The 26,420-nt window shown below is 48.3% G+C and overlaps 1 long non-coding RNA gene across 1 annotated transcript in view; it reads left to right on the top strand.

Moving 5' to 3' along the window:
- Positions 1 to 25,690, top strand: part of LOC148045070 (uncharacterized) — a 36,579-nt gene extending 10,889 nt beyond the window's left edge. Inside the window, exons 2-3 of the long non-coding RNA XR_015697041.1 lie at positions 22,527 to 22,650; positions 23,640 to 25,690. This is a non-coding gene — a long non-coding RNA (uncharacterized LOC148045070). The remainder of the gene's footprint in view (positions 1 to 22,526; positions 22,651 to 23,639) is intronic.
- Positions 25,691 to 26,420: the final 730 nt, after the last annotated feature.

The following is a 26,420-nucleotide window of genomic DNA, read 5'->3' as shown; positions in this document are numbered from 1 at the left end:
TCCTATCTTCTCCCGTGCGTCGAAAGCCAGCTTCCTGTTTGTGGCTTAGCAGGGTTTTCTTCACCACTGTGTAAAGGAGACCTATTGCCGGTAAGGTCTCTACAGAGTGGCCTTGAGGTCCCAGACTGGTGCCCAGCAGGAAGGGGATTACACCTAGTCCAGATACAAATCAATACACACTATGCAAGCAACTAGCAATACACCTATAGCAAGGCAGAAAAGGATATAGTCCAAGGTCATTTTCAAGTGAACCTTAATTTCGTTGGATGTTCACTTGGTCGCATAGCCCATTGCTCCTCAGCAGCTCTCTTAACGCGGGTCCAATGAATCCAAGTCTTGGATTCAGCAATCTTAATGGCAAGTGGAGATGACACGATTACAACACAAGGACCCTTCCATCTCCCCTCTAACTGTTCCTTTTTCCAGTGTCTCCTGGTTTAAAAGTATGACACTTGGTCACTAACCTAGGTGGGGATTGTTTAGGACCATACGTTTTGGGCTTTTCAATTTGCTCATTCAACTCTTGCACCATTTCCATGGCCTAGCAGGCTTCTGAACTGCCTCTATCAATCTCTGAACCAAGTACCCATGTTGTATATATTTGCCTGCAGAATCTCAAAATCCCCTTTCTTTATAAACTGCTCCATGTGCATGCAACGTCAAGAAAACATACCTACTATCAGTCCACACTCTTAATTTCTTTCCTTCTGCTCTTTCTAATGCCCAAATGAGAGCCCACAAGTCAGCAACCTATGCACGTTTGCCTCCTCCCATTGGTCCACTTTCCACCACTCCTTCATCATCTACAATAGCATATCCTGCTACCCTCTTCCCACTTGTGGCATGGGTATATCTAACAAATCAGCCCGGGTAGAATACACACTTTCCAACACCTGCACACAATCATGTTTTCCAGAGGAGGGGAGGGAATGGTCACCTGTGGGTATTCTCAAAGCCTGATTGGTCCAAAGACTGAGAGCAAACGCTTAAATACTGGTACCTTCCAGTCCTATCTGGGTGGTTGCCGCGTGTCTCTGCTGTTTGCTGACCTTGCGAGGGGAGTTTGGGGGTGAGGAGTGCATGCCGGTGTGCTGCCTGGCTCCCCCCGTCCTTAGTTAGAGCGGCGGCGGCTTCTCAGAGAAGGAGCGAAGCCGCAAGTGAGTAATTTGGCCCCCTGCTGCTGCAAGGAGTTCCGGCGCCATTTTGGATGCCGCCACGTCCCTTGCCTTGCTCTACGGCCGTTTGTGGGGCTCAGCTGGGGGTGAATTTGGCCTAGTCCCTCCACTCCACCCAGTAGGCCCAGGTCCCGGTGGGGCCTACAGAGGCCAGAGACTTCTCCTTCGCCGGACACGTGAGTGGGGCTTGGAGGAGGGGTCGGATCTTCCCCAGGGCTGGGAGAAGGCCCAGTGGGAGGGTGGAGGCTTTGGTGCAAGGCCCCACAGGAGTTCCCCTTCCTAGGCCTAGCATGGTTCAGCGCCCATCAAGGAGGTGGCCAGGAGACATATGGCCATCTGCCATATGGCTCATCTGTGCTCCGTCCTGGCAGGATTCCATTCTTGATTGAACTGTGTCTTGGTTCGGGTGGGGTATCTTCCTCTGGACATTCCGGGGTTTCAGCTCTCCATCCGGAGTCCTCAGGGCCCAGGTTCTTGGTGACCTTCTCCAAGGGCCACCTTTCCCCTCCCACACGCATTCTTCCCCTGGGGACGGTCATAGTCTCCGTGTCAGGGGTAGTGCGTCTGTCCCAGGTACGCCAGAGCAGCCTGGGTCACCTGGCAGAAAGCATTTCACTGTAGTCGGTTCGTTTCACTCCTCTTGCTATCTCAGTTAGTGGGCGAGATATTTCTTGCATCAGGATAGGCCCGCGGGCCAGGCTTCTTCGGCCCCTTCTGGTGGCACTCGTTCCTTGTCGGAGGGGGCAATTGAGCTCTCCCCTTCGGACCCTCCGCCTCCCAGGGGGGTCCTGGTCTTGCTGGGGCAGTGGCTGCACCCCAGCCATTCAGCGGGACTGCTGCTTCGGGGAGCCTGGCGGAGTGTGCGTCACCACGGATGTGGGCCGGTTCGAGTGGGAGGCCCTGGTGGCTCCCGGATGATTCAGGGCAGGTGGTCGTTTCAGGCCTCGCTACAACATCAATTGGGGGAGCTGGGCCTTTGCTGGGGACAGGTCCCGGTCTCCCCTCAGGCCTTTTTGGCCCGATCTGCTCCTAAGAGTTTAGTCCTTCGTCCTAGGCCTCACTTGACTGGTTTCACTCTTTTTCCAGGGCAGCCCACCGGGCTCGGTGACACCTTCTGGCCTCGGCGGTGGGGCATCACGTGATCCCCCTGATGGACAATGTGGCCATCCAGCCCACATCGGTAGTTGGAGGGGGGCCCACTCTCGGGCTCTCTGACTGGAAGCTTGGAGACTGGGCACCTGGGCGGAGAGACTCCGGTTGTCCTTGGTGTCGAAACACATTTCCGGGCTCTCATACGTCCCGACGGATTGGTGAGTCGGCCGGCTCTGGTCATCCCAGTAGGGCTCCATTGTTCTTTAGAATCTGTTAGTCTCGCCCGCAACCTCTCCTCTTCCCTGGTTTTTCACCCGTTTCCTGTCCTGGTCTGTGGGGGGGGGGGGCGCAGGCGCCCTCAGGAGCCGGTGGCCATTGGGCTTTCTTTTTGGCTTTCCCTCCTGTTCCCCTCGTCCCGGGGTCCATCGAGAGGGTGTTGGTGGAGACGGCTCTGGTCTTCGCGTTGGCCCCTTCTTGACCCAGGAGGCCCTGGTCTGCAGGCCTAGTCCAGCCATCAGTGTCCCCTCCGTGGAGGACTCCTCGGGGGGAGGTGGTCTTGCAGTGGGGGTTCTGCTTTGCTCGGGGTCTGGTGGGTCCGTCTGTCCGCCTGACTCTTGGACGGCGGCGGCTGAAGGGGGCTAACCTGTCCGCTGGGGTCATTCGTACCTCGAGGCGTCTCGGCGCTCTTCGACCTGCATCCACAATTCCATCTGGGTGGCTTTTGGCCAGTGGTGGTTTCCTCCAGGCATTTCTCCTGACAGGGCCATTGTTCCTAGCGTCTTGGATTCCCGCAGAAGGCCCTTGACGGGTTTTCCCGGGTGTTGCATCGCCAGGTGGCGGCTTGTTCTTTGGTCCTGGGGGGAGTGGGGTCTTCTTCCCTCTCTCAGGTTCCCCTGATCCGACTCTTTCTGTGTGGGGTGGCTGAGATCTGTCCACGGGTTCCCCACGTGGGATCTTCCCCTTGTTCTCAGGGTTTTGACAGGGGGCCCCATTTGAGCCTCTTCGGTCTGTTCGTCTGCGGTTCTGGTCTTTGAATGTGGTTTTCCTGGTGGCGGCTGACTCCGCCCGATGTGTTTGGAGTTGGGCGCTCTGTCATCCGGGGTCGACCTTTGCCTTCTTCTCCAGGACGAGGTTGGGCTTTGCCTTGCTCCTACCTTCACCTGAAGGTGAACTTCCCCTTTGGGGGCTCAGGAGTTCGTCCTGCCCAGCTTTGCCCGGGCCCGTTCTGGTGTTGGGGTGAGGCTTTGGCGTCGGTTGAACATGCGCCGCGCTCTACGGATTTGCCTCTGGAGGACCAAAGGGGGTCCGTGGGTCGGGGGCCTGGTTTGTTTCATTCCAGCTGGGGACGTTTGTCTCTGGGAGGGCTCTCAGCTACCATTGGCCGTTGGCTGCGTCGGGCCATTGCGGGGCCTGGGGGCAACTGGTTGTCTGGCCCCGTTGGGCATCACGGCCCATTTTTGCTTGGAGTGCCATGGCCACGGCAATAGGGGCTGAGAGGGCCCCGTCTGTGGTTGTTTGTCGTGCGGCCACTTGGGCTTCTCCGACGATATGCACCTGACATTGTCATCTGGATGCCTTCACTTCGGCGGACGCGTCGTTGGTCGGTTGGGCTTGCAGTGAGTGGCGGCTGTTGCTCCCCTTTGGCCTTGGGGGCTTCCTGTTCTCCCTCCCTGGGACTCTAGCTTGGGTATGTCCCACAGGTGACCATTCCCTCCCCTCCTCTGGAAAAAGAATGCTGGTCTTACCTGAACGTGTCTTTTAAGAGGAGGGGAGGGAATGGTCACGACCCGCCCTGAGTATTGTTCTGTTGGGGCCAAGGGGAGGGCCCGGGTGGTTCCCGGAAGGTTTGTTGTTGTTGTTGTTTTGTCGTTTCAATTCTACCGTTCGCCTTCGAGGAAACTGGGATAGGACTGGAAGGAAACCAGTATTTAAGCGTTTGCTCTCAGTCTTTGGACCAATCAGGCTTTGAGAATATCCACAGGTGACCATTAGCAATAGCAATAGCAATAGCAGTTAGACTTATATACCACTTCATAGGGCTTTCAGCCCTCTCTAAGCGGTTTACAGAGTCAGCATATTGCCCCCAACAACAATCCGGGTCCTCATTTTACCCACCTCGGAAGGATGGAAGGCTGAGTCAACCCTGAGCTGGTGAGATTTGAACAGCTGAACTGCAGAACTGCAGTCAGCTGAAGTAGCCTGCAGTGCTGCATTTAACCACTGGGCCACCTCGGCTCTTCCCTCCCCTCCTCTTCAAAGACACGTTCAGGTAAGACCAACGTTCTTTCCAATTCTGTCTCTATAGGCAAAAGAGTAGCAGAGTTCAACCTGTTAGATTCCACCAAATTCACATGTGGATTTTCTATCATCATTGCCTGATATTTTACTGTTCATTGACTGCTTATCCACAAATGGCCTTTCCGGTCTAAAACACCAAATAAATTTGATCTCTCAAGAGGAAATAGCACAAAACATTAAGAGAATGAAGCAGAATTATTTTGAACATGCAAATAAAACTGGGAGATGGCTGGCCCACAAAATAAGAAAGGAGAAGGTCAAAAGAATTATTAAACAATTGTGTGACGAGGAGGGGAATTTGAAACAAGAAATAGGGGAAAAGAAAAAGATCGTACAGAACTATTATAGGAAACTATATAAACAAGACGAAATTAGTGAACAAGACATTAGAAAATACCTTATAAAGCAGAAACTTCCAGTCTTGTCGGAGGAGATGAGAGAGATGCTCGATAAAGAAATTACACAAGAAGAACTGAAAAAGGCCATTCAAAAACAAAAAAACAATAAAACACCTGGGCCGGATGGGCTTCCGTCGGAAATATAAAAAAAAACTTCAAAATACCATGGAAGACAAATTATTAGAACTATGTAATGAGGCACTACAAAATGGTAGGGTCCCAAAATCATGGGGGGAAGCTTACATCACCCTAATTCCAAAGGAAGAGGCGGACAGTAGCAAGGTCCAAAATTATAGACCCATATCCCTGTTAAACGCAGATTACAAAATTTTTGTATCAATATTGGCGGGAAGACTAAAAATAATATTAAATCAAAGTATCCATTCGGATCAAAACGGCTTTCTCCCAAAAAGACATATTAGAAACAATACAAGAATAATAATTGATACCCTGGAATTCTATCAAACAAGATCCGAGAAACAACTCGCATTAATTTTTGTCGACGCCCAGAAAGCCTTTGATAACCTAGATTGGAACTTTCTAATCACTCAACTAAAAATGATGAAATTTGGCGACAAATTCATTAAGATTATAGAATCTATATATTCACGGCAATCTGCAAATATCATAGTCAACGGGGAACTAACGGAGAGGGTACAAATTGGAAAGGGTGTTAGACAAGGGTGCCCGCTCTCCCCACTACTATTTATTATGTCACTAGAGGTTCTTTTAAATCGGATAAGATCAAATCAGGAAATTAGGGGCTTGACCATAAAAAAAGAACAATATAAAGTACAGGCCTTCGCGGATGACATGGTCTTTATCGTGGAAGACCCCTTACTTTCAGGACCGAATTTGATGAAGGACATTGAGAACTTTGGGTGTGTGGCCGGTTTAAAAATAAACAAGGAAAAAACAAAAATGATTATAAATTTTTTCCCCAAAAACCAGATTGGAGAACTAGAGAAAACAATGGAATTAAAGGTAACTAAAAAAATTAAGTATTTAGGGATCTGGCTGTCTGCGAAATGCTCTTCCATAAAAGAAGACAACTATGATAAGTTGTTACAGAATACTCAAAAGGACTTAAAAACCTGGTCAAAACTACAACTATCACTGATGGGAAGAGTCGCAGTAATTAAAATGAATGTCTTGCCAAAAATCCTCTACCTATTTCAAACGGCACCGGTCAAGTTAGGGGAAAAATTTTATAATGATTTGGACAAAATGATTCGAAACTTTATATGGAATGGTAAAAAGCCCAGAATAAAATATATGCATCTGCAGGATAAAAGAACTCAAGGGGGAATGGGCTTACCGGAATGGAAAACATATCATCAAGCAGCAACAACTGTGTGGATAAAAGAATGGGTAATGTTAGCTAATAAAAGAATCTTAACAATAGAGGGCCACGACCTGCAATACGGGTGGCACAACTACCTATGGTGCGAGGGAAATAAAATCCACAATTATTTTAGTAGACACCATTTAAGGGGGGTATTAATTAAGGACTGGCTGGAAATTAGAAGGAAATACTACACGCAACTACCTAAATGGATATCTCCGACGGAAGCCCTGATATACCCGAATTTGATAAATCTGGATAAAATTGTTACCTACCAACAGTTGCTAGACGACCAAAACAAACTAAACCCCAGGGAAAATTTGGCTGATAAGGGAATAAACATCGATTGGTGGCCATATCTTCAAATTCAAAACAAACACAAATTCGATCTAGCACAACCCGGCTTCCAGAACAAGAACCAGGAATTAGATAAAATTTTAATTGGACCAGATGAGAAACTAATTTCAAAAATATACAACTGCTTACTGATTCGAAAAACGGAAGCAGAAAGAGTAAAAGAAGTCATGGTAACCTGGGCCCAAAACATCGGCCACACAATAGACCTAGACGACTGGGAAAGAGTCTGGGAATGGAACCTAAAATTGACAAAATCGACGGCCTATAAAGAAAATATATATAAAATGTTCTACCGCTGGCATCTTCCACCGACAAGACTGGCGAAAATTTCTTCAAAAGTTTCGGCCATATGCTGGAAATGTAAAACAGTGCTGGGCACGTACTACCATATGTGGTGGACGTGTCCGGTTGCCAAAGCGTATTGGAAGCAAATACTAGGATGGCTGAATGGAATCTTGTCAATTAAACTATGTCTTAAGCCGGAAACTTTCTTATTAGGGATAATAGATCAAAAAATATGCAAATCCAACCAATACCTCCTAGTCCATATTCTGACAGCGTCAAGGATTGTTTACGCACAGTGCTGGAAGAGTGAAAATGCCCCCACCAACACTATGGTGATGAATAAAATTTTAGAATTAGCAGAAATGAACAGATTGACAATGCGAATTAACGACAAAGAAGATACAGACTTTTATACAGTCTGGGAGAAGCTGTACAAATGGCTTGATGAGTCAGTGAAGACTTAGACACAAAAAGAGATAGCTGACTAACCTAATACGATTAAACCAATAACTCAAATGAACAATATACAACAACTGAGAGATAAGCGAAAGGAGAAATGTATTAGGGGTGAGAACCCACCGTTGAGCAATTTTGTTAGACTACAATGTTGGGAAAACTTTAAAAAGCTGATAGGAAATCCGCTATAACTACCTGCATGGAATTAGCAATTAAGCTTCATTTTAGATGAGGCAAGAGGATTTATAATCCTTGCCTCTTTAAGCAAGGAAAGGAAAAGAGAACCAGGTTGTCCTCAGCAGAGGAAAATATGTAAATGTAACAAAGGTTAGAGGGGAGGGGAGGAGGACAGTAGGGAAGTCAGGATGGAGAGGAGAAAGGAGAGGAACAGGAAAGGCAGAAGAAGGGGGGAAGGATAAAGAGGAGGAAGAGAAAGAAGAGAAGGGAAAGGAGGTGGGAAGAAAGAAGGAGAGAAGAAAGAGAAGAAACTGGGGGAGGAAGGAGGGAGGGAAGAGGAGAGGGTAGTAAAGAGGGAAAGAGGGAGGGAAAGAAAGAGAGAAGGAGAGTTGAAAGGAAGGAAGGAAGGAGGGAGGAAAGGAGGGAGATTAAGAGAAAAGGAAGGAGGAAGGAAGGAAGGGAAGGAGGGAAGGTATGTGAGAAGGAGGGGGGGATCGAGGGAGGGAAAGGAGGGGGAAGGAAAGGAGGAAAGGAGAAAAGAAAGGGAAGGCAGGGGAGAAGGAAGTAAGGGGGGGAGGGAAGAAAAGGGTAAATGAGGGAAGAGAAGAGGGAGGGAAGGAATAAGATACCTAACCTTTGATGTTTATAATGATTTGATAGTATGGGAATATCTCGAAATGTAGTTGTATTGTTTTTTACAAGTTATGGATGTTGTATTTTCTTTTTACCAATAAAATCTTTAAAAAAAAAAAAAAAAAAAAAAGATGAAGCCGGAGGATAAGCGCGCAGAGCTTACTTTGCGGAAGAACTTCTTTTTTTTTTTTTCAAAGATTCTTTTATTACATTTTCATTTTCCTTTATACAATCACTTAAATACTGTGCAGTTAAAAAAAAAAAAACAATAAACAACTCATAACACTTCTATCCTACATACACCCTTCCTTCTACCCCTCCAACTTTCATTTCCCCCTTCCAACAATCCCCTCTTCTACTTCCCCTCCCCCTCAGCCATTCCTTTCTCCCCTTCCCACCATCTCACCCTCCTTACATTCCCTTCTCACTCCCTCTTAATTCCCCCCTCTTCTTTCCCTCTACACCTCGCTTCGGTGTATTTCTAGTATTCATTGGTCTATTTGTTTTGTACTAAAACAAAAGAAAAATAAAAGGAAAAGAACGAAGAAAAGAAAAAAAAGGAAAAAAAAGCAACAGTATCCAAGTGCATTCATTGTTCTGAAAATTGAGTCTATATTTCCACCCTCCCCCCCCCACCCACCCCCTGAACCCCCCTACCTGACCCCCTTCCGACTTCCCAGGTCCCATTCCCGGCATCGTTCTTTATCAAGCAAAGTCTGGAGTATATTGAAACCAAATAGATTAGAAGTTACAAAATAATAATAATAATAAAAAATATATATAAATAAATAAAGAACAAAAAAGAAAAGAATAATAAAAAGAAAAAAGGGGGGGAACCCCCCCCAAGAAAGAGAAGTCAATATACTCTCTAACATTAACCTCAGCTTCTCATTATTTTTAAAATCTTAATATCTTTACCTGCTTCCGCATATAAATTCTATACCTCCCATCCTGCCTTTACCCGTGTCCGCATATATATTTTATCCTCATCCATTGCTCCTCTCATATTTACTCCACCCTCGTGTAGACCCTCCAGATAATCTTTAACCTTGTATTCAAATAACAATTTATACAAAAATCAGCTTGCATTCTGGATCAAGGTAATCTAATTGAACTTTCACTACCCTTCCATCTACCCCACGCCACCCGACTCCATTCATCCCAAACCACAATCCAAAAAAACTACGATCTCCGCTCTCCTCGCCCCAAAGAATAGATCATGCGCAGTTTAAATTAAGATTCAAACAAGTCTTATATAAGTCCCATACAATATATGTCCAAATTCAGCACCGCTTCTTTCAGTCTCAATATCTCTTCATCGGTATACAGCTTTGTCATTTTATACCAGACAGGAGTCCTGAAATTTTATTCAAATTAAAAATTTAAGAAGTATTTTAAAGGCATAGCTGGATCTTTATTCTTTACTCTTCTGCCCTTCCGGAAGGGGAAAGCAACACCCTCCGCCTTGTAGCCACATGTCCCGCTACTTATCTTCTTCTTCTCCTTGTCTTTCTCCAAGTCCAGGTGAGTCAGGAAGTCCCGCCTTCAGAGTTTTGTTGTAAAAAATCTCGGGCTTCGCAAACAGAATTGAGACGATATTTTTGGTTCTCAAATGTGACTGTGATACCAGATGGCACTTCCCATTTTATATTGTATCTGAGAATCTCTGTGTTTTTCAGTTAAGAAAGTGTAGTCTCTCCTTGCTCTTAATATTTGAGATGGTATTTCTTTAAAACAATCAAGTCCTGTCCATCGATTCGCAGCCTGTTATTGGTAGAACTTCTGTATTATCGCATTTCTGGATTCTCTTGTGGTGAAATATATAATTATGTCCCTCGGAAGCTGTCGTTGTTTTGCTACACACGAGTTCTGGCGATAAATTTTTTGAATCTGCCAATCAAAGTTAAATCCCGGACTTCCCACCGAACGTCTGAAAGCCTCAAAAAAGGTCTGTTTCAAGTTCTCCTGTTCCTTTTCACGCAATCCTCTGACTCTTATTGCAAACGCAGTCTTATTGTAATTTATCATAATGAGTTGTTTTTGAGCATTTTCAACTTCCTGTTGTAACGTTTGAATTTTAGATGTCAAATTAGAATTAGTTTTTTCCAAAAGTTCCAATTTGTCCTCCATTTCAGAAACATAATCTGTCATAACAGTCATAACTCTGATCGTATCTTCCCTTGTTTGAGCAATCTTGGCGTCCAGTTTATCATATAAGTCCGATAAAAGTTGTTTAATTTCCTGTCTGAACTCTTTAAGGGTTTCAAAAAGAAATTCTTGCGTTAAGAGATCTCCAGTAGAGGGCGTGGGAGGCAAGGGCAGCGATTTTGTAACAATTTCTTGAGATGTATTATTAAGGAGACGCTTAGACTGCTTCGATTTGGGAGCCATTATAAAAAACGCACAAACAAACAAAGTCTCTGCTCCCCTCGGTTTTAAATGGGATACTGTTTATAGACTTTTAACAGTTAATAAGGAGAAGTCTTCAGGAGAATAGAGCTGATTGAGTGTGTCATATATCAAACGCAGAAGCTATAAAATCACCATCTTGTAACGCAGCTGGATAAGAAAGCCTTTTACAAAATTGAAGCTGGTATTTTGAATAGTAATAAGAAAAAAATTTACAACTTCAAGTTAATATTTGGTTTTGAAGCCATTTCAAAATTTATCTGCCTGCAGTTAATAAAACTCTATTGCCTGAATATGCAGCTTTAAGTAAAGAGGCTTTTATTTTGAAGTTTAAAGCTTGGCAAAACTTTCAGTGAGTAAACATTGTAACAAGACCGTTCAGCAGATTCATCACCATTTAACTTCCAGATAAGCAAAGTTAATGAAGGAGTAAGATTCTTGTAGAAATGAAACTAATTAAAAAGCTTCTGCTGGCCTATTGTGAAACCAAAACATATGATAAGCAATCTCTTTTGTTTTGAATTCTTGTGAATTCTTGTGAGGATTAACAAAAAGTGTTCATTATTACCGGAGAAACCAGCCTGCTCGGCGCCATTTTAAAAGCCTCTAAGTAAATAATTTTTCGGAGGAGAAAAAGAAAAGAAGCTAAAATGTTGATAAACAATTATTGTCCACGGAAATGGATTCAGCTCGTGATAAGACTAAAACAAACAAAACTTTGAACTGAGTGGAGGAGACCTACTTTGTCCTGCACAAGGCAGTTTGAAATTCCCAGCACGGACAGCTGTTCTGCCTTGGGCTAGCCCCCCTTTCCCTGCAAGCACAAAGCTGCAAAAATCGAAGAGCATTTGCCAGCAAAACAATTTCTTCTTTCCTTCTTGCCTGAAGGATAAGAAAACCTGATAAGACGTCAGATGGAAGATCCTCTAAACAGGTACGTAGCCAGGAATTCGGAGGCAGCTGATTTTTTTGCTGCCACCACCAGCAGGCTCCTCCCAGGAAGTCCGGAAGAACTTCAACGCCACAGCGTGGGCCATTAAGGCGGCGGCCTCAGCTTCATACTTTAATCGTGCCACGGTCATGTGGCTCAAGAAGCTGCAGGAACGCATTCCCATACAGGAAGACCGGATCCATCAGGATCTGGTCAAGATTCTGGCAGCATGTCAGTTCTCAGCTGACGCGACCTTGGATACGGTCAAGTTTGCTTCTAGCGCCCTGGCCACCTCGGTCACCTCCCGTAGGCTCCTGTGGTTGCGCCATTGGCAAATGGACAACAAGGCGAAATGGGATTTGGCGGCTGCCCCCTTCAAGGGGCCCGATCTCTTCGGGGAGGCCCTTACTCGCATCCTAGTGGAGGATAAGGACAAAAAGAAGGTTCTCCCCTCCACGGCTAAGAAGGCCGAGAACAAGTCGCGTCCCTTCCGTAGGCAATGTTATAGGGCCCCTAGCTTCGGCTATAACCAGCGCTTCTCTTCTTTCTCTTCTGACAGGCAGTTCTTGGGGCAGCCCTTCCAAGACAGGAGCCGATTCCAGGGCCAGGCTCGGTGGCCCTTTCGTGGGGGAGGCGGCCGTCCCTTCCGCAGGGGGAAGTGACTCGAACCCGAGTCATCCCATCGGCGGCCGCCTCGCTCTTTATGCGGACCGGTGGGACGACATCACGTCGGACGCCTGGGTCCGAGCCACGGTTCGTTACGGGCTCAGGTTAGAATTTCTCTCCACTCCTCCAAATCTCTTTCGGTCGTTCCCTCCATCCCGGAGTCGAGAGCGCCGCCGCCTGATGAGTCAGGCGATCGCCCACCTCCTCGAAATCCAAGCGGTGGAGGCGGTTCCCGCAGGGGAACGGGGCCTGGGCCACTACTCAAATCTCTTCGTGGTCCCGAAGAGCACGGGGGGTTGGAGAGCAATTCTAGACCTCAAGTGCCTGAACAGGTTTCTGGTCTACAGGCGGTTCAAAATGTCATCGCTCAAGTCCATCCTTCAGGGCATCAGAAAAGGCGATTTCCTGGCCTCCGTGGATCTCACGGAGGCCTATCTTCACATTCCCATCCTGCCCGCTCATTGCCGGTTCTTGAGGTTCTCCCACGGGTCCCACCATTACCAGTACAGGGCTCTTCCCTTCGGCCTGGCCTCGGCCCCGCGGACCTTCACAAAGGTCCTGGCTGCTCTGGCGGCCCATCTGAGATCGGTCCCGGTCCGCCTCCAATGTTATTTAGACGATGTCTTGCTTCAGGCGGGCTCCCTGTCTCAGGCCGTTTCAGATCTTCGGCTTACCATTCGGAGCCTCCAGGCCCTGGGGTTCTCGGTAAACTTCGAAAAGAGCCATCTCACTCCCTCCACTCGCATTCTGCATCTGGGGACAGTCATAGATTCCAAGTTGGGGGAGGTGCGTCTGTCTCAGGAGAGGCAGGTAAGCCTTCGTCGGCTGGCGGAGAGCGTTCGCACAAAGAGCTCCGTTTCCATCCTCTCTCTGTCGCAGTTATTGGGCAAGATGGTCTCTTGCATAGGGATTGTCCCGTGGGCCAGGCTCCATCTTCGGCCCCTTCAATGGGAGCTTATCCCCTATCAGAGGGGACGAATGAGCAATTCCCTTCGGACTCTCCGCATCTCGGCGGGAGTCCGTGCGTCCCTGGCGTGGTGGCTCTCCCCGGCCATCCAGCGGGGGTGTTTGTTCTGGGAGCCGAGCAGGGTGACCGTCACCACGGACGTGAGTCTGTTCGGGTGGGGGGCCCTGGTGGGCTCTCGGATGGCTCAGGGCAGATGGACGGCCTCGGACCTCCGTCACATCATCAATTGGCTGGAACTGAAGGCCGCGCGTCTGGCCCTGAGTCACTTTCGCTCCTCGGTGGAAGGGAGCCATGTTCTCCTCCTGACAGACAATGTGGCCACCAAGGCGCACATCAATCATCAGGGCGGGACCCACTCGAGAGCCCTCTGGCTGGAGGCTCTGCGATTGGGGTCATGGGCGGAGAAACACCTGCAGTCTCTGGTGGCGGAGCACATCTCGGGACTCTCCAACGTCCAGGCGGACTGGCTCAGTCGAGCAACTCTGGACAACGGCGAGTGGCAACTCCACCCGTCGCTGTTCCGGGAGATCTGTCGTCGGTTCGGGTCCCCCCCGGGTGGACCTGTTTGCGTCTCCCGAGAACACACAACTCCCGCGTTTCTTCACCCGTTTCCAATCCAGCTCGGCGGAGGGCACGGATGCCCTCAGGAGCCGGTGGCCCCCGGGCCTTCTCTATGCCTTTCCCCCCATTCCACTCATCCCGGGGACCGTCAGGAAGGTGGTGACGGAAGGGGCCTTGGTCATTCTGGTGGCCCCGTTTTGGCCCAGGAGGCCCTGGTTTGCGGACCTGGTTCAGCTGTCGGTGACTTCCCCATGGAGGATCCCGCAAGGGGCCCTGATTTACCCAGAGCCTCAGTGGCTTCAGCTGACCGTTTGGCTCTTGAACGGCGGCTTCTAAGGGGGGCTCATCTATCTTCTGGGGTCATTCGCACCATCGAGGCGGCCCATCGTCCCTCGACGACCCGCATTTATAACTCCACCTGGGCGGCGTTCGTCCGCTGGTGCTCCCCCAAGGGCATCTCTCCCGACAGAGCCACCATTCCCAACGTCTTGGATTTCCTTCAGAAGGGCCTGGAGGACGGGCTCTCGCAAAACACTTTGCGACGCCAAGTGGCGGCTCTGTCCTCGGTCTTGGGGGGGCGGGGTCTTCTTCTCTTTCCCAGTCTCCCCTGGTCAAGCTGTTCCTCAAGGGGGCGGCAAATCTCAGGCCTCCCCCCGTTCATAGATTCCCCATGTGGGATCTTCCGCTTGTCCTCAAGGCCTTAACGGGAGCTCCATTTGAACCTCTCCGCTCGGTGCACTTGCGCTTCTTATCACTGAAGGTGGTCTTCCTTGTGGCCATCACTTCCGCCCGGCATATATCCGAGCTGGGCGCCCTGTCTTGTAAGGACAACCTCTGTCATTTTCACTAGGACAGAGTGGTCCTTCGCCTTGACCCAGCATTCGTCCCCAAAGTAAATATCCCTTTCACAGGGCTCAGGAGATCGTCCTGCCCGACTTCTGCCCGAGTCCGTCCACTGACAGGGAGAGTCTTTGGCATTGTCTGGATGTCCGCCGTGCCCTGCGGAACTACCTCCGGCGGACCAAGGATTTCCGCAAGTCGGAGGCCTTGTTCGTCTCCTTCCTACCTGGAGCTCTGGGTTCGAGGGTGTCCTCGGCTACCATCGGCCGTTGGCTGCGTCAGGCCATCTCAGAGGCCTACGTGGCCTCAGGGCGGCCGGTTCCGTCGGGCATCACGGCGCACTCTACCAGGAGCGCGGCGACCTCGGCAGCGTGGGCCACGAGGGCCCCGTTTGAAGACATCTGCCGGGCGGCTACCTGGGCCACTCCAACCTCGTTCATCCGGCATTATCGTCTGGATGCTTTTGCGTCTGCGGACGCATCTTTCGGTCGTAGGGTCCTACAGAGGGTGGCGGCTGAGGCTCCCCTTCGGCCCTAGAGTTTCTGTTCTCCCTCCCTGGGACTTTAGCTTGGGTATGTCCCACGTGTGACCATTCCCTCCTCCCACTCTGGAAAAAGGACGTTGGTCTTACCTGAACGTCTATTTTCTGATGGGAGGAGGGAATGGTCACAACCCGCCCTGAGTTCTGTCTGTTGGGGCCAAGGGGAGGGCCCGGGGGGGTGTTTCCCGGGGTTTGTTGTGTTGTTGTTTCTTGTTTTTCAGTTGTACCGTTCATGTTCGAGAATCTGGGCTAGCAATGGACAGGCACCGGTATTTATAGATTTCCTCTCAGTCTTGGACCAATCAGGCTGTGATAAAACCCACGTGTGACCATTCCCTCCTCCCATCAGAAAATAGACGTTCAGGTAAGACCAACGTCCTTTCTAGAGCCCTAGCTACCAACTCTGGTCCTAAATCTTGCACATTCAGAAGTCTGGCTCTCATACACATCCTTACAGCTGCCGTCCGCTTTTCCCTTTCCTCTGGCATCAACAAGGTATTCAACAGCTGCTGTATGTCCTGCCAATTGGGGTTATGTGTCTGCATTATGGTTGGAAACAAATCAATCATCTCAGTCAGCTTTGATCTGGGTCCATAATGCTGTTTTCAGTTAAGTAAACGGGGGACATATTGTAAGCAAAGTCTATACTCTAACACAGTGGTCCCCAACCTTTTTATCGCCGCGGACCAGTCAGCCTTTGATAATTTTACCGTGGCCCGCTGAGCGCGCGCAGGGGTGGGGGGGCGTTGTTCGCGACCCTGCGCCCCTGCCTGCCCACCCCCTCTGCCCACAAGGCTCCCACGAAGCGGTTCTGGGCACTAGCCCAGAGGGCGGTCATTGGTTGGCGTCCTTCAGAGGTGCGGGGAAAGGTGCATGAGCCTGTTCAGGGTGTTCAAGTTCCGGCACGCCCAGGCCAAAGTGTCCCGCAAGGAGGTGGGTGGGCGGGCGTGGTCGTCAGCCGTGCTTACCTCCGGATCGTCTCCCCGGTGAACCGCCGCCCCCACCTGCCGGGACGGGCGGCGGTTCCCTCCTCGCCCCCTCCCCACGGTGGGCTCCATAGGGAGGAAGGGAGCGGCTCTGCCCTCGGCCTCTCGGCGATCCCACTGAAGAGGAACGCCGGCGCTTCCGGAGGCCCGCCCGGCTGCCGGCTGAGCCGTGCTCACGTGGGCACCTCCCGAGACACGGTCAGGCCTCGCCCAGGGGAGCCGCGGCCGCCCTCCCGGTTACTTCTTGGCCGCGGGGCAGCTCCGACGAGCCGAAGGGAAGTCGCCGGGACTGCATCCGGGGAAGCCTCGCCCTGCAAATTAGCCGGTCGGGGGGCGAGCAAGGCGGCTTCCCCAAGAGCCCCTCGCTGCGATGAGGCTGGCTGGGCTGGGACCGTATGCCCGCTGCCAACTGGGCTGGGGCCGCTCGGCAGGTGCCTTGTCGCTTTCGCTGCAGCCGGAAAGCGGAGCTGCCGGGGTTCGCAGGCCATGCAGCAGCGGGGGATGTGCCGAGCATCGCATGTGGCGAAGCCGGAGCCCTGGCTAGGGAGGGCGGGTTAGCCCTCCTCTCGGCGCCGGAAAAAGCTTCGAAGAGCCTCTTCAAGCGGAGCCGCCTTGGCCGCTGAAGCTTCCGGCTGCAGAGGAAGCGCCCGAAGGGCTGTTTCTGCGAGGCTCCCGTTCTCTGCGTTGACGCCTGTTTTGTTCTCGGGGCTTCCGTTTCCCCGCAGCGGGGCCGCCTGGGACAGCGAACACCCGGCTTCCGCGGCCCGGTGCCAGGTACTCCACGGCCCGGCACCGGTCCGCGGACCGGGGGTTGGGGACCACTGCTCTAACACCCTGCACATTTACAACCTGTGTAGCTATCTGCTCAAACAAAAAAACAAATCCTGCTGCGCAGCCGCTGCCTCCACTCTGGCCACAGCCACCCTAGCCAATCGGTATACCACCCCCCAACAGCCCCCTCATCCTCATCACTCTCAGCCTCCTCACCCAGAGCAAATAGTTGTTTCTTTGTGGGCTTTTTCTCCTTATATCACACATCCTGTTCTGGCTTACCATATTCACCAGCTATGCCTTCCTCCCTTCCTCCTTCCACAACTGCAGCAGCCACTTCCCCCACAGGCATGGGCACATATGGAGGGGGCCTCAGGAGTTCTTCCTCATCTTGCACTAAAACCATTTTCTGCCTTTCACATTCCCTGATCTCAGGCACCCTCACTTCCTTAATTCTTTCAGACGCTGCCATCAAGCTCTTTCCTTTCGGTCTGGCCACACCGAGGCACACCATTTTAGCTTGACATTGCAACAATTCATCAGACTTGTCTGCCACCGCATCTCCCCACTGATCTATATACTGAAATTAGTTTGGCTCTTCACAAAGATCTTTCATGCAATTTCCATTTATGCAAACCATACAGACCTCCGTTGCTTTCTTTTCTTGCTAACTGGAAGGCTCTTTCACTGGCTGGGCATGGATTCTATCTACTTGGCCCCTCCTCGACAATTCTTCCGGCAAGTCCCCTAGCCTCCCACTCTTTCTATCTTTCTTCTCTGAAATTTGAGCCCAATGAACATACGCTTTGTATGCTTATTCCACAAATTCAGAGATGCCTTTCCTGGGCCCCCTTTCTGTCTCCCGTATTTTGTTTATTTATTTACCCTAATGTCATTTGCAGAGTGACCAATGATGATCATATTGATCATTCTCTTACTTTCTTCAAGCTCAGGATCTAATGTGGTATTTTGCCTAAAGGTTCGATAAATGCATGCTAGGATTTCCCCTGGATTTTCATCCTGTTCCTGTTGAATTTAGACCTTCTCTACATTCTGAACTTTTGTTGAATTCTAATAAAACTAAGGTCCAGTAGTTTTTCAGCTGAATGGACTAGGTTCCCAATCTGGTTCCTTCAGTAACCATGTTCAATCTGGATTTTTTTTTCATGATCCTTCTGCAAAGGCTTATTCATGGTTATCTTCACCAGCCTTCTTTTCTCTGGGGTTTATACAATTTCCATCAGAATTTGTATGTCAGCTCAAGCAGACTGGTGAGTTCAGAAAAATGGATGCAAAAAGGACATGCATCTCATCTGGATTTTCTCTATAAGCAGGAATTTTATTTGTCCAATTATATAAATTAGCCATTGAGAATGGAGTATATCCACACCTTATGTAGCTCCCCCTCAGCTTCTGGCAATAAAAGTTCCCTTAGGGGCAATTTGAGTTTTGTCTCAACTGCTCCCTTGGACTAGGTTTGTGGTCCACTTGATCTGTTCCTTTTGTAACCTCCTGGCTCCACCCAATGGGACCGTCTGTGCATTCCAACCAATATCTGATTCCACTCTTCGTCTCCTTGGGTCTCCTACCCCTTCAGTGTCAACAGGTGGAGGGCACTGATCTCAGAGACACACTCTCCCCTTCTCTTGTCACCCTAGGACAGTGGTCCCCAACCTTTTTATCGCCGCGGACCAGTCAGCCTTTGATAATTTTACCGTGGCCCGCTGAGCGCGCGCAGGGGTGTGGGGGCGTTGTTCGCGACCCTGCACCCCTGCCTGCCCACCCCCTCCGCCCACAAGGCTCCCACGAAGCGGTTCTGGGCACTAGCCCAGAGGGCGGTCATTGGTTGGCGTCCTTCAGAGGTGCGGGGAAAGGTGCATGAGCCTGTTCAGGGTGTTCAAGTTCCGGCACGCCGAGGCCAAAGTGTCCCGCAAGGAGGTGGGTGGGCGGGCGTGGTCGTCAGCCGTGCTTACCTCCGGATCGTCTCCCCGGTGAACCGCCGCCCCCACCTGCCGGGACGGGCGGCGGTTCCCTCCTCGCCCCCTCCCCACGGTGGGCTCCATAGGGAGGAAGGGAGCGGCTCTGCCCTCGGCCTCTCGGCGATCCCACTGAAGAGGAACGCCGGCGCTTCCGGAGGCCCGCCCGGCTGCCGGCTGAGCCGTGCTCACGTGGGCGCCTCCCGAGACACGGTCAGGCCTCGCCCAGGGGAGCCGCGGCCGCCCTCCCGGTTACTTCTTGGCCGCGGGGCAGCTCCGACGAGCCGAAGGGAAGTCGCCGGGACTGCATCCGGGGAAGCCTCGCCCTGCAAATTAGCCGGTCGGGGGGCGAGCAAGGCGGCTTCCCCAAGAGCCCCTCGCTGCGATGAGGCTGGCTGGGCTGGGACCGTATGCCCGCTGCCAACTGGGCTGGGGCCGCTCGGCAGGTGCCTTGTCGCTTTCGCTGCAGCCGGAAAGCGGAGCTGCCGGGGTTCGCAGGCCATGCAGCAGCGGGGGATGCGCCGAGCATCGCATGTGGCGAAGCCGGAGCCCTGGCTAGGGAGGGCGGGTTAGCCCTCCTCTCGGCGCCGGAAAAAGCTTCGAAGAGCCTCTTCAAGCGGAGCCGCCTTGGCCGCTGAAGCTTCCGGCTGCAGAGGAAGCGCCCGAAGGGCTGTTTCTGCGAGGCTCCCGTTCTCTGCGTTGACGCCTGTTTTGTTCTCGGGGCTTCCGTTTCCCCGCAGCGGGGCCGCCTGGGACAGCGAACACCCGGCTTCCGCGGCCCGGTGCCAGGTACTCCACGGCCCGGCACCGGTCCGGGGGTTGGGGACCACTGCCCTAGGATATGACACCCTATATTCAGTATGATTAAAGTACTCAGCAAAACCTTTCAACATACATTCCAACAGCGTGCAGGGCACACTGCCATTACCACCCATCCTAACACATTACAAGCGACCTGAGGCCCCAGAAGCCGGAACTCAATGGCCACCTGCAGGAACTGCACTGGTTTAACCACCCACACAACCTATACGGACTTCATTAGGAACGCTGTCCCGAGTCCAGGGAGGTGATCAGGCCCCCTCTTCTATCTTCAAATGAGATAGGTACAACACCAGTTACATATACTTGCCTGAGACGTCTTCACAAAAGCCCCTTCCTGGCCAGAATACAGTTCAGACCTACTTTCCTTCCCTTAAGGGATCTTGGACTAGCCATCAGCACCATTGGCCCCAGCGAGGAACCACAGCCGTCTCCTGGAGGCTTGATCCCCTGTGGTGCCTGGAGAATGTTCAGAGGTGGTCCCCTGCAGAGTCCAAGGGGTCAGGCTGCCCTCAGCGAAACATCGCCTCGCTTAGAGTCTCGGCAAAGGAGTCGACAAAAACTGTTGTAGAAAAAACAGGACATGCAAGTCAGCTCTTCAGGGAAGGAATAGTTTATTGCGCAAGGTCAGAGACAAAGACCTGAACCCCGAGTGACAGGCAGGAAATCCCTTATATAGTTTATCGCGTTCAGAAAAAGCCATCTGTTAGTTTTGGAAACACCCCTCAAGATTCGCCCTTTACAGCAATATTATGTCTACAGGAAGTCATAATACATAGTCAGCTAACGGAGCAGAGGAGCTCTTCCAGACACATTTCAGCAAATACATTAAAATAGAGACTTTGCCTCAGCAGGTTTCATGCGCCTCTAACCTGTGTCTAACCGCACCATGTCCTAAAAGCAAACCTTTGCAATTTCTATATATGAACAGTTAAAGCTTAATATCATGAAACCCTAGTTTGGTTCAGGCTTGAGGCCTACCTTGGTTCAGCCTGCTACCTCAGGAATCACCACAGCAACTCAGTCTTGTCAAGATTGAACCAAATTCTGTTCCTCCCCATGCAGACTTGAATAGCTTCCAGATGCTGGGTCAATACCTCAACCACTTCATTTGTGCAGCCCAGCATAGTGATGTAAAGCTGGTTATTTTCAGATACTGAATCAACAGACCTCTCCTAGCAGTTTCATGTAGGTGTTAAACAGGAGAGGGGGAAATGCCAACCTATGAGCTATCACTCACATCATGAGTGACAATGGACACAATCTCTCTCCCTCCTCTCTCCCAGTCTATCTCCATCAATCCCAGTTGGAACCAACCACTATGGAAGGAGGTGAACTACTACAGCACACACCTTCTTGCTCCCAGCCCCTACAAGTCCAGAAGGATATCACGGTTGATGATATTGAAAACCACTAAGAGATCAAGGAGCAACGGATGGATTTACTATGCCGCCACCCATCCACCCACCCCCATAGATCCTGCAGAGGTTGACCAGCGTTCTCTGAAGCCAGTCTGAAATACATCCAGATTATCCATTTAAACTCTGAGTCACTCTGAGTGCTCTCCAATCACCTCTTGAAATATGTGTTCAGTCTGCATTTGCAAGATAATGAGGCAAGGTGCTCTAAGAATGTGCATAATATAAATTGCTACAGGCTTAGAGACAAAAACAAAGCTCCAAAGGAACAGGTTAGAATTTGGGATAAGTACTAAAATAAGCAATAGCAACAGTAACAAATGCTTCCTTTTCATAACATTAAAGGAACAGTACTTTTAGCAGCTAATTTAAGTTACCATAACATGCAAATACGTCAACATTTTTATTAATGTTGTTAATCAGCTCAACAATATATTTTCATGATGTTAAAAAAATATTTTTAATGAACTTTATAAATATCCAGTGTTGTTTTTATGTTCTACCCCAAAAACCCATCTGGATTCATATTCTGCTTCACATAAAAGCAAAACAGACGTTGAAGCAAAAACAAAACAATGACTACATAGCAGAAAGGTTGCTGATGCGTCATTTTCTTGAGTTTCAACTTTGCATAAACACAAAATAGCAGGTGAACAGTGAGCACCACCCAAAATAACATGAGGGCTTGCTGCTTTGTTATCATCCACTTGATTTAGTGCTGCTTTAATGTATTTTTCCTCCCAAAATAAAAAAGAGCAGAGTAATTGAGAAGAAAGTGCCAAAGAAGATAGAAGCTTTATTGATTGAGGAAATTTGAAATTCTCAAGCTTATAAAAGAATCAACGGGGCCTATGACATTGTGCATGCTACTAGTCTAAATGAAGTGATGCTGTGAACAATCAGAAGTAATTGTGTGGAAATAAAAGCAAGGTTTATTTGGCAGGGTGTAGCAAAGTTGCCACAAAGTCTATTACAACAAAACATAAAAAACTGAAAGAGATGGGACATCCATTAAGTGTTTTTTGGTTAAGAGCTGATGAAGAAGAGATAAGGGACAATTTTCTCACAATAAAAGAGAAGGTGTTGGCAATAGAAGAAGAAAAATAGCTGAGCATTCTGAATGAACTGATTTGTTAGATGTATTTGTATCTAATAATATTTTAAAAATATTTTTGTTGTGAATGTGTTTTTATCCTTGAATTGTCTTCCTCTAGTTTTATTTTTTCACACTTTGTTAAACATGCTGCCCAATGTAATACAGCATAAGCATTTTTAGAAATGCAATTATTGTGCTACAGTATATGAGAACTGATGTGTTCATGGAGCAGCTTTTATAACCGAAAGGTGTTTTTTTTTTTTAATTTGGAAGAAATTCAATTTAAAGATAAAGATTAACACATATGTGCTGGTTGTTCCCAACTCTAGGGGCGGTGCTCATCTCTGTTTCAAAGGTGAAGAGTCAGCGCTGTCCGAAGATGTCTCCATGGTTATGTGGCCGGCATGACTAAACCCCAAAATTGCACAGAACGCTGTTACCTTCTCACTAAAGGTGATCACTATTTTTCTACTTGCATTTTTACATGCTTTTGAACTGCCAGGTTGGCAGAAGCTGGGACAAGTAACAGGAACTCATGGCGTTATGCAGTGCTAGGGATTTGAACCGCTGAACTGCTGACCTTCTGATCAACAAGCTTAGTGTCTTAGCCACTGAGCCACCACATCCCAATTCTATTTAGGGAAAGGCAAAACTATCACCTAGTGAGTTACATTAAATTCTGAAGGAAATAACAACAGTGATCTCATTTGTAATCTGAAATCCTCCTGACCTTTCTCCCCAAATATCATATTCTTTTGAAATTATCATTTCCATATGGACAGATTAATAATTAAGTTCTTATGCTAATTAACTGCAGCTCCAAGGACCTACAGTCATGATGAAAAGACAATGGCACGATCCCCTGAAACGCGTAACCAGGGATGGCATTATTTGATTTGGTAATAATGTATCTGATGTCACACCATACGCCATCTCCATTCCAGAGGTGGTATTCTACCGATTTGGACCAGTTCACTGGAACCAGTAGTGGAAATCGTGGGGGGGGGGGGCACCCACCCCCCGGCTATATGGCATCCCATTTAGGCCCTTTTCCCCCCAAAAGCGCATGCATGGACGGCTATGTGCATGCGTGGAGGTGGCATGCTCACACTTACAAACCGGTAGGAAAGGTAACTGTATACCACCCCTGCTCCATGCCTTGTTCATAATGCTGTTTCAACTTTCCATAAAATACCAGGAAACAGTCGTTTCTCTCTCCTAGTCTTGCATGTGGACAAGATGCAGCTCTACTAGTTCTGTCTTGCAAAGCTGACAGTATGTTTACTCAGATTGTTACCCACCATGTGTTTGGCTTAGTCTGAAGTTTTTGAGAGTCGGAGGTGATTCATCAGTTATCTGAATGAGCTGACAGTTCTACATTAGTGATCTATGTACTTGTTTCTCCAAATAAAACAGATAAGAAATGTTGTTAATAAATACAGGGACAGGGCAGAACTTCCAGACTGGAAGATGGACAGCCTCAACTCAACTCTTCCAAACTAGACCCAATTGCTAGTTTCTTCAGTAAAGAAAGTAAAGATGACCTTGATGGAGCTGGGGGAATATCTCTTGCCAAGGCAATGATGGGATAACATTGCAGAAGCCCAGCTGAGGAGGGAGCAGAGGTGGTATCCATCAGATTCTGACCAGTTCTGGAGAACCAGTAGAGGAAATTTTGAATAGTTCAGAGAACTGGTAAGTACCACGTCTGACTGGCCCCACCCCCATCTATTCTCTGCCTTCCGAGTCCCAGTTGATTGGGAGGGAATGGGGATTTTGCAGTAACCTTCCCCTGCCATGCCTACCAAGCCATGCTCACAGAACTGGTATTAGAAAATTTTGAATCCCACCACTGGGAGGGTTAAGAAAATAAGTCAAGACAGGCACATATAACCACAATTCACATGAATATTAAAAAAAAGGGAAGAAGGGACTCACATTCAGACTTGCACATTTCTGTTACTATAACTGATCTTAATAAAAGTAGTTTTAGGCCTACATGGTGTCTATTTCTTGGTCTGGTTTGCCTTGTAGGGCTGACATTCACTACCACAATCTTAGAAAATACCTTTACCCACTTCTTCCTCACAGCCCTGCTGTATAAAATGATAGGACTTTTGCTGCTGATGGCTGACTTACCAGTACAGTAACATGAATTCATTGCAAGTAGTCCTCAAATTACGACTACAATTTAGCCCAACATTTATGTTGCTAAATGAAACATTTGTTAAATGAGTTTTACCCCATTTTATGACCTTTCTTGCCACAGTTGTTAAGTGAATCACAGAAATTGTTAAGTTGGTAACATAGTTGTTAAGTGAATCAGGCTTCCCTATTGATTTTGCTTGTCAGAAGTTCACAAAAGCTGAACAAATTATCCGAGGACATGCAACTGTCATAAATATGAACCAGTTGCCAAGAATTTGAATTTTGGTCACATGACCGGTTTTGCTGCATCGGTTGTAAGTGTGAAAAATGGTCATAAGTCATTTTTCAGTGCCATTGTAACTTTGAACAGTCACTAAATGAACTGTTGTAAGTCGAGGACTATCTGTAATTAATTACGTGAACTCTACTGCCACCTGGTGGCCCTCGTAGCTTTGAAAAATGCTACCAGAGAAAACTGCTGCTTTCTTCCTTTTTAAGACATTGGAAACCACAAAAGCCTAATTTATACATTAAAAATTAAATTTGATTAAAATTAAGAAAAAAAAGAACTGTGTTCTAACTTTAGGTAGAGGCATCCAAAATCAGATTTGGGTGGATGAAGTAAGGGCTACAGCACTGATAAAAATCATGAACAGAGTCTTCAAAATCAATCTTAAAATGTTGTTGGAGAGATTGAATACAGATCCACCAAAAATAAGAGTAAAGAAAATTACTGTATTATTCGTTTTCTTTGTATATAATATACTTCAAATACAAAATCAGAGTCATTATCAGAAACAAGCAACCATGGTCACAGAAGATAAATCATAAATCATCTTGATACCTCCAACTCAGTAGCCTTACTGACTTTGCCTATTTGGGCTTCAGTAGTACTGTAGCTGCCAGGTTCATCAACTCAACTTGTGAATGAAGATGGTCTTATTACAACTGATCTGTGGCTGATCAGTATCATCTCCTTAAAGCCAGGTTTACCAACAATCCAACCACCAGGACTCAGGAGTGGGGCTGCCAAGATGGAAGCAGAGATAAATAATAAATTCTCAAGACTTCCTTTCCTGGAATGGCACACCCAATAGTATTTGCTATATCTCCCTTGGTTTGTCACAATTGGAAGCTTGCCATCATTCTCAACATGCCAGCCCCATTTAACTTATCTGCTCACTATCATGTTCCCACATTCCCACACTCCTCCCACCAGCAACCACACAAGCACTTACTAGCCTATTCTCTCACACAGTCTCCAATCAACTTTATCCCAACACACACCCTATAACTACCAGTTTTAGTCCTGGCAAAGCTACTGAACCAGCCATTGAGCTGGGCTAGCAGACCACTCTAAAATCTCAGTATAAGAGACACAATGCAGAAACCCAACAAAAAAATAGCACTTATACTTATATACCACTTCACAGTACTTTACAACCCTCTCTAAGTGGTTTATAGAGTCGGCATTTTGCCCCAACTATCTGGATCCTCATTTTACTGACCTTGGAAAGATGGATGACTGAGTCAACCTTGAGCGAATTAACCTGCAATACTGCATTCTAACCACTGCACCACCATAGCTCCTCGTCATCCATTCCTTCCCATGCCCCTTGGAGCATTTTTGCATCTTAAGTTTTGCATAATCAGAAACAATTTACCTTTCTTTGTTCTAGGGTTTGCTAAAAATCATATTCATATTATGTTTATGCTTATTTTACATATTTCCTACCCTTTTTCTTCATAAATGCAGTATACATGTATGTATTAATGTACACATCTACATTTGTAGTCCCCTCTGTTGAAAATAGGATGATCGGAAAAACCTTGGTTCTGCTACTGGGCTAAATTAAACCTGGCAGAAATAGATGTGAGTATCCAACCCTATTCATATAGTCATTCTTGCATAATGTCAGAGTGAGGAATGATTGAAAATAAAACCAGGGTGTGGAAAAGAACAAGGAAACCTCCCACTCCTTTAATCCTTTGCCATCTAGTTGCTCCAGTCAGCCCAAGCATTTTATTTTGTTCCCAATTCATCTTCATCTTCAAAAACAAAGTCCTAAAAGCAA

Source organism: Thamnophis sirtalis, unplaced genomic scaffold, assembly GCF_051295495.1.
Source record: "Thamnophis sirtalis isolate CommonGarterSnake01/CBP01778 unplaced genomic scaffold, rThaSir2_p1.2 scaffold_6, whole genome shotgun sequence".
NCBI classification, from domain to species: domain Eukaryota; kingdom Metazoa; phylum Chordata; class Lepidosauria; order Squamata; family Natricidae; genus Thamnophis; species Thamnophis sirtalis.
Note: the sequence above shows the minus strand (reverse complement) of the source record. Positions and strands in the feature narration are given on the sequence as shown.